We start from the raw sequence: 8,234 nt of genomic DNA, 5'->3' as shown, positions 1-8,234 counted from the left end.
AATCCAACATAAAATATAGATCCTTGTCCCCCATGCACATACATATCTTGTCTAAAACCTAGTGGGGAAAGTGGATGAACGATGAATTCTGAATTTCTGTTGAGCATCCCATGCAAACTGTTGTCTGCAACAGGCATAATGGATGACCACTTTCCCTATTCAATAGTATAGAGAGCATGTTAGGAACTCTAATGCTGATCAGCACAGTTATTGCGCATTACACCCTTGACCGGCTTAATTATGCTTCATCTTGCGCATCCCTCTGCCAGTTTTTGCTTCTGCTGATCCAGCCAGATCAGCTTCTAACCCAGGATGCTTACCCACATCAAGTAAATGTTGCTTTCCATCTTGGCAGCAAAACAAGTCTCAAACATTGGCATCATCCCAATCTGGAGATATACATCTGTGCATGTTTGAGAATGAGGCCTTCATAAAAGGATTGACAGTAGCTGGATGGTCAATTACTTGATGATGGCCTGGGGAAAATGGAAGCATCAAGCAGATATGGACAGACACTCATGTAAGGCAAAGTTTACAACTCCCAGATCCAAGTCCTCATGTAATTGTAGCAACTTCTGCTTTGCATCCTGTAGTTGGATGTGCCTGGTAGCTTGCTTAAAGGGAGCAAACAGCAAAATTCCTGTCAGCTTCCTGAGCCTTAGCATTGCAGTTGGGTACATTTTCTGAGGGCTTCCCTAAGCAGAGGGAGCTTTACTGAATGACAGGTATCCAGAGAGATGGGAGGGGACAGTCCTACCCAACTCTCCAGCACTGATGCAGCTGTGTCAAGCGGGTGTGCACTGCATCCTGCAGTGGGAAGCCACTCATGGAGGCCTCCTCAGGTTGAGGGAACATTTGTTCTCTTACCTCAGGGCTGCATTGTGGCTGCATTGGAGTTGGAAAGTTAGATAGGATTGGGCCCAGAGAGCAACAAATTTTTTATGAATCCCCACAGTGGTTCAGCTTGAAGTCAGAATCCTCCCCTTTTAATAACTGTGTCAGGAAATAACTGTGTCCTGCCAAGCATTAGGGTTTGAACTTGGAGTTTAAACGTCCAAACAAGAGCAATCCTTCAGTAGGAATGCCCCACTCCTGCTTAATACATCCTTCTGCATTAAGGAGCACAGGCAAAACTGTAGTTCTGATGCTGTTCTGGTGCGCTGTTCCCAAGAGAGGCTGACATTTCTTCAGTCTTATGGTACAAGATGAAACAAGATGGTATTGTAATAATGGGTTATGTTAGCAACTTCACATCATAAAAACAGACAAGACTGAAAGTGTAAACTGACTACGGAGTGCATGAATTATCTGTAAAATGAGCAGCATCAACAGATTGCAGTTTCTAGAATAGTCAAAACAAAATCTGTGCTGAATTGAGCAAATATACAGTTCTGCTAAAGTGGAATATCATTCCAGAAAAGCTGGCAGGACCTCCCAGAATCCTTCATTTGAAAAAAATCAAATTCCACTTATGAGCAGCTCAGGTCTATCACTGGCAGCTCCATTGGGTGCAGCAGTGCCAAAATGGCTACTGCTTCATCCTGCGGCACTGCTGTGCTGCCAGAGGCCTCCTTGGGGGATGAAGACTTTTGTCCCCTTCACCCAATTAAGGGCATGGGGCTGCAATGGGTCTCATCCTGGCCCAGCTTTTCAGCCCGACACGGAGCATGGGATCTGACAGAGTACCAGTGGCGTCACTAGGATTCACATCACCCAGTGCCGGAGGCCTGCGCGTCACCCCATGCAGTGGGTGGGGCAACGCCCCAGGTGGTGGGCGTGGTGATGTACCATCGCCCCGCCCCCACTGGTTTTTTGGCTATACCTTTTGTTAGAACATAGATATTTCAATGTGGTTTGTTTCATTGCATTCTGCATGAAATTACGCATTGATTGATATATAACATGATGGTATTATTCCTCCAAACTCTGATTTTAGTCATTTTGAAAACTTGTAGAGTCTCACCCACACCCAGCCGTGTCAACTTACTAACACCTTATTGCAGCAGTTCTCAAACTTTTAGCACTGGGACCCACTTTTTAGAATGACAATCTGTCCAGGACCTATTGGAAGTGATGTCATGGCCAGAAGTGACATCATCAAGCAAATTAAAATAAATAATTATAAACAATTAATTTAAAATAAAATAAATAATTAAATAAGGGGGAGCCAGTCCTGTTCCACCAAGCAAATCTACTCTGAAGTAAGTCCTATTGTGGTCAATGGGGCTTACTCTCAGGAAAGTGTGGGTAGAATTGCATCCTGTGAGCCCAATCCTATGCATGTCTACTCAGAAGTAAGTCCCATAGTGGTCAATGGGGCTTACTCTGTAGTCTGCCTGCAATAACAACCCCCCAAAAAGAATCAGTGAGATTTCCAGTCCTCCCAGTGCCCAGTTTAAAGTTCTTCTATTTCAGGCACATCATAATAAAGACCCACCTGGCTTCACAAGTGCAAAATAGAAAACATTCCCTTTACCAGTTCAAGCCTCCTTTTTGGCCTTTTTAGTGGGGGGGGGGGGAGACTGCCTTCTGGAGCATTTGTTGCACTCTAGCTCCATCAGATTGGGACCCTTCTTGTGTCCTCACATTCCCCTTTGCCTGGCCTGACCACCAGCCAAGGCATGTCTGTCTACTCACGAGTAAACGCAACTGTGAGGCTGCTTCGCTTTCCATAGGGCTCAATAGACTTGCAGCTGGAAGGGAGGGAGGGAACTCCTTCTCGGGTGTTTTTGGGGGCTGCATTCATTGGATCAGGACCATTCTGACATCCTTGGACTCCTCTCAGACTGCACTTTCAGAAAGATTAAGGCATGTTTGCCTACTCACGAGTAAACGTGGCCACGTGGCTTCGTTTTGGGCTCAATACACTAGCAGCTGGGAGGGGAGAACTCCTTCTCGGATGTTCTTTTGGGCTGCTTTCATTGGATCGGGACCATTCTGGTGTCGTTGGATTCCTCTCAGCCTGCCCTTTCCGACGGACTATGGCAAGTCCGCCTACTCACGAGTAAATGCACAATACAACTCACTTTCACTTTCCATAGGACTCAATGCCTTTTTTCTTTCTGGTTTTTTGGCCATAAGTTTTGAAGGAAAGAAGCGTTCAATTCTCTTTTTTGCATTGCATGCCGCTGGACATTCCGCATCCAACGGTGTATGGCATGACACAGTAGCTCCTAAAGCCGTGATGTTAGCGCGTCACCCCCCCAGGGCGGTTCACCCCTCGGCGCATCACCTGGTGTGGCCCGCACCCCCCGCACTCCTCTAGTGACACCACTGCAGAGTATGGCTCTACTGGTCCCACCCCCTTCTGCCCTGGTTCTGCCCCCACACTCCCCCTACCCCAGATCACCTCCCCCACCGCCAAGGCTCTCGCCCCTACTGTGCTCCGGGTGGTGTCTGTCCAGCACTGAGCTCAGCGCTGATTGATGCTGGGCTGGCACCAGCACTGACTCCTCTCAGGGTGCTATAAACATACTTTATGATATGTTTATTGCACCCAGGGCCAGCACTGGAGCTCAGCACTAGTACTAAGGCTGGACTGGATTGGACCCTAATTTAGGAAGTGCTGCAATTTAGGAAGTGCTGTGCTCTTTTCCCACAGCTCATTAACTCTCAAAACATGCACTGAATCAAACTCTTCAAGAGCAATAGAGAATGGATTTGACAATGCATATGTGTGATCTTCTCCTTGTAGTCTGTTGAAACATCTTCATGAATATTTTATATTAAAAATATTTATGTACCAGTTATGAGGGCTCTGAAATGCCCACTGCCCTTCTTGACAAGAAAGGGTTATTCACTCGCATGTCCTGACTGGCTATATGTTGTCAGTCAAGATGATGTAGGGGATCCATAGAGCTTAAGTTCTTGCTCCAGAGCGGCAAAATAAAAAGTAACACATGAATTAGGTGCTTACTGAGATGTTGGTCCTGGCTGCAATGGCCTTGTTAACCTTTGCCTGGGCAGCGGAGATGGGGACAGTGGTTGGGTGGCAGTGGACTTCCGGCTGTAGAGACCATGATGGTAATGGAGGTGACAGTCTATTTTTCAACCAAGAAGTTCCCAAAATGGTTACATAGCAAAGGAAATGTTTAAAAGTATTTTATTTCCCAAGGGGGCTCACAGTGTTTAAAAAAAGCCACAAGGGAGGCACTGGCAAACCTCCATTGGGAAAAACACTGTTATTGGGTCTTGGCATCTGGAAAGCAGATCTTTGGATATGTCCTTTCTGTCTGTGGGTAGCGGTATCCAGTGCATGAATAAATGTGGTGGAGTAGATATGCAGTGTGAACACCCTGGTAAAATCCCCACTCACCCATGAAATGTGATTACTGTTGTTAGGCCAGTCATTGCCTCTCGGCTCTTAATCTAACTCACAGGGTTGTTGCGATGACCATGAAAATGAGATAACTCATATGTGTGTCATCATAAATGCCTTGGAAGATGGGGCAGCACAAATGTGGAAAAAATGCAATATTTTTAATCTATTTTATTATTATTAAATCTGATATTTAACAATATCTCCAGAAATGGCCCAGACCCAAAGTAACATTATTTTTGCTAAAAGAGTCAAGATTCTGGGGATGTCATGCCCAGACAGGGATTTATAAGCTAACCACAGCATATGCGGAATTAAGTTCCCACTGGGGAATATTCTCACTCCCTCCCCACTACAACAGCATCCCATAGCTTCCAAGAATCCAGTCCTGAGGATGGAGGGAACTTCCAGAGCAGGACAGAATGTGAGAGACTGCTGAGAAATGGGGGTTTCTGCAAAAATTGCCCCTTTCTAGTAAAATACTCCTGATGAGTGCTCACTTTGTTTTGAGCTGCTTTTGTTCATTTTTGTTTAATTGCTTCATTTTAATTTTTTATAGTTGCTTTTTAAATTTTTTATATTACACCTCTTTGAGCACCCACTGCAAAAGCAGTATAGGAATATCAAAATAATGATGATGATGATGATGATGATGATAAAGAAGCTTCTGCACTGTTGCCATGCTACCAGTTCAAAATTCATCACAGCTCCTGACATGTAGTGCGGATCTTTGTTTTTTGGAAAAAGTATAAAGTATTGTCTGTCCTCACCTACTATTTAGACATTCTGTATGTGCAAGGATTTATGGGTGTAGTTATGGAAGTCAATCATTTCTGTCAGCATTTCTGTCTCTTCGCATTTCTCAGAATTTGCTTCTGAAGAAGTTCCCCTAACAATGTTCTACTAACCCCTCCAGTTCCTGTACATGTCATTTCTGAGATATTTCTTTTACTCAGAAATAACATTCTAAAGCCTGTCTTGGTATTACAAGACTGGAGTTTTCAAGTACTGTATAAAAAAAGATCAATATGACAGATATCTGGATTATGCTGTACAATTTTTAGAGGGAACTGGAGGGTAAGAAGTTACAAAGCAGGAACAGCTATTGGAGTCTCCAGCAGCTGGCTTTCGCCACCTCAAAAATGCAGTGAACTGGACTGGATTTTTTTTTTTTTTTTGTATTTTTGATCTTTAATGTCTGGATCCTGCAAGTGGGGCTATTTCCCAATGAAATCAATGGGAGTTAGAATTTCATTGCCACATTCATCTCAAATAGTTGTGGCCTGGTTTCAGGAAAAAAGGAGACAAAAACCAAAGGACAATAAAAGCCTTTGGGCACAATCCTGGGTCACCCTTGGACTGAGGCAAGTCCCATGCACTGGCCTGGCAATGCGCCTCCCAACTCCTTAGAGTTGGGGTGGTTGGCACAAAAATGCACGCCAGCCTCCCTGCGCCACTTCTCGGACTTCGGCTGGTAAGTTGCACTGGCTGAGGATGGCTGGCATGGGGGGTTGGGGAGGGCGGGGGGGAGGCAGAACAAAGGCATTCTGGGGCAGAGGAGGGTAGGTGGCAGGCGGGCTGATGGGAGGATCAAGCCCAGGAGGGGGGCAGGAACAGGATCTGGCACTTTGGGGCACTCTTTAGGTGGCACAGATCTGAGTAGCCCCATTGGGGCAACTGCCATGCAACATGGAGTAAGGGGAATGAATTCCTCTTAGTCTGAGTTGCACAGCAGCCAGCCCCAACACTGCCATGGATACAGTGCTGACCAGCTGCCTGCCTGTTCCAGTCTGAGTTAGGATTGGGCTGTTAGAGAGATCAATAGCTTTAGGTGAGTGAGAAGGAACAGCCCTATCCTTAACAATATCTGTTCATAGTTTTGTTGCAATTCTGGTATCTCCTTAGACTCAAAATACAGCAAAAGTGAGCCCTGTTTTGCTGTATAATGTTCATTTGGCCATAATAGAGGCATGCATGTGTAACTCCAAATACATAATAAAGATATAATTTATGGCCCAATTCTATCCAGGCCATAAAGCAGTCATTGCCAGTTGTAAAAGACGCTGTGACAGCATGTTCAGGAGTGCGCTGCTGGGAAGGCCAGGGTCTTTCTGCCAGTGCCAGCAGAATCAAAGCTGTGCGCTGCTGAGGGTAAGGTGGAGGGAGGCAAGAGGGGGTCGGAAGGGCAGAATGGGTGCAAGGTGGGTGGAAGGTGGTGCGATCAGTGGCAGGGGATGGGTGGATTTGATCTGGGAAGGGGGTGAATTCAGCAGCTGCAGTGTTTGCCAAATCTTAACTCCCTTCCTGGACCTGATCCTGCAGGTCAGCTATTTAGTGATATATCACTATCATATATAGTGATATATCACTAAATATATATTTAGTGATATATTTAGTGATATATTAGTGATTTAGTGATATATAGTGATATATATATGATATATATCATATATATATCTGGATATATAATCCAGAAGAGCTTGGCAACCCGGAAGTTCGGCAATGATGTGATGACATCATCACAAATGTCTGCCCCCTATTCTGGAATAGGTTGCCAAACCCTGAAGTCACCGCTGTTACCTTTAAAGGAGAGCAAAACTGATCTTCGTTAACATGCAGAAATCAGTTAACATTTCTCTGTTTTAATAGTGCCAAAAATCTTACTTTGTTATAAGCCTCGTGCCGATTCTATTTGGGGGAGGGGAAAAAAAGACTATGTACTGATACCATGTCAGTATCAATGACGCAGAACTAACTGATTTACGTGGTGGCAGGGTTATTTTATACTAGCATTAGGACCTTTTATCATTTCTTATGTACTAGTGCTGTTCTCTAGTATGGAGGACAGGTTCTGTGATTGAGTTCTAAATTTGCTTCCGAGCCAGTGGCTTCTGGTGTTTTGAAATGTACCACTGTGCCTCTTCAGCTCACATGATTTTTCTCCCTCATAGTACAAAATTGGGTTACCAATCCTCCCAGATTGGCCTGGGGTCTCCAGGGATCAACATCAATCTCCAGTTAACAACTGAAAGCAATCCTGGAGATTTAAACAGGGCCTTCAAAGAATTCTAGTGTGACATTATGTTGAAAAAAAAATAAATCCAGGAATAGCTTCAGTGAGAGTTGGCAACTCTAGTACAGAAAGGGTGACAAAGGGCGCTTGTGGAATTCTTTTCCCCCAGAATTAAGAATGGCTTCCCCTCTGGAGAACTTTTGGTGGGCCCTCAAGACCTTCTTTATTTAGGAAGGCTTTTAACTGACACTGGAGGTTGGTGCTTTTAATGAGATATATTTTAATAGTTGTGATCCTGGGTGTTTGTTTTAATGCCGGGCAGCCCAATCCTGAGCTGCCTAGAGCGCGAGGCTGCTGTAGTGCCAAAATGGCAGCTGCAGCATCCAACGTGCCCTGGGCAGCTGCTGCTGCCTCCTTGGGAGAAGGGAACTTTCGTCCCCTTCCCCCGAGAAAGGGAAGTAGCCCCACAATGCGGCTACTCAATTCTGTGGCGGCTCTCAAGCCAGTGCAGAATCAAAGAGTCCCATGTCAGACCATGCGGTCTGACATGGGGCTCTGGATCCAGTGGAGCCGAGCTCCATTGGTACCACCCCGCTTCCTCCTCCTGCCACGCCCCCCTCCCTCTGCCTGCCCTCCACCTGCCTCCTCTGCCCTAGAATGCCTCTCCCCTGCCTTCCCTCACACTCCCACTCACCTCTCTACTGCCAAGTGGTTCAGGTGATTGCCGGGCAGCGGAACACGAGCCCAGCACCAGAGCTGGCCTAGTGCTACCTCATGCTGGGCTAGCTCCGGTGCTGGACCCACAGTAGGAGCTCGCAAACATGCCTTGGCATGTTCGTGACAGTGCAGGCCAGCGGTGAGCTGGCACGCACTGCACAAGATTGGACCGTTAAACATTTTTAA

Source organism: Tiliqua scincoides, chromosome 5, assembly GCF_035046505.1.
Source record: "Tiliqua scincoides isolate rTilSci1 chromosome 5, rTilSci1.hap2, whole genome shotgun sequence".
Taxonomy (NCBI): domain Eukaryota; kingdom Metazoa; phylum Chordata; class Lepidosauria; order Squamata; family Scincidae; genus Tiliqua; species Tiliqua scincoides.
Note: the sequence above shows the minus strand (reverse complement) of the source record.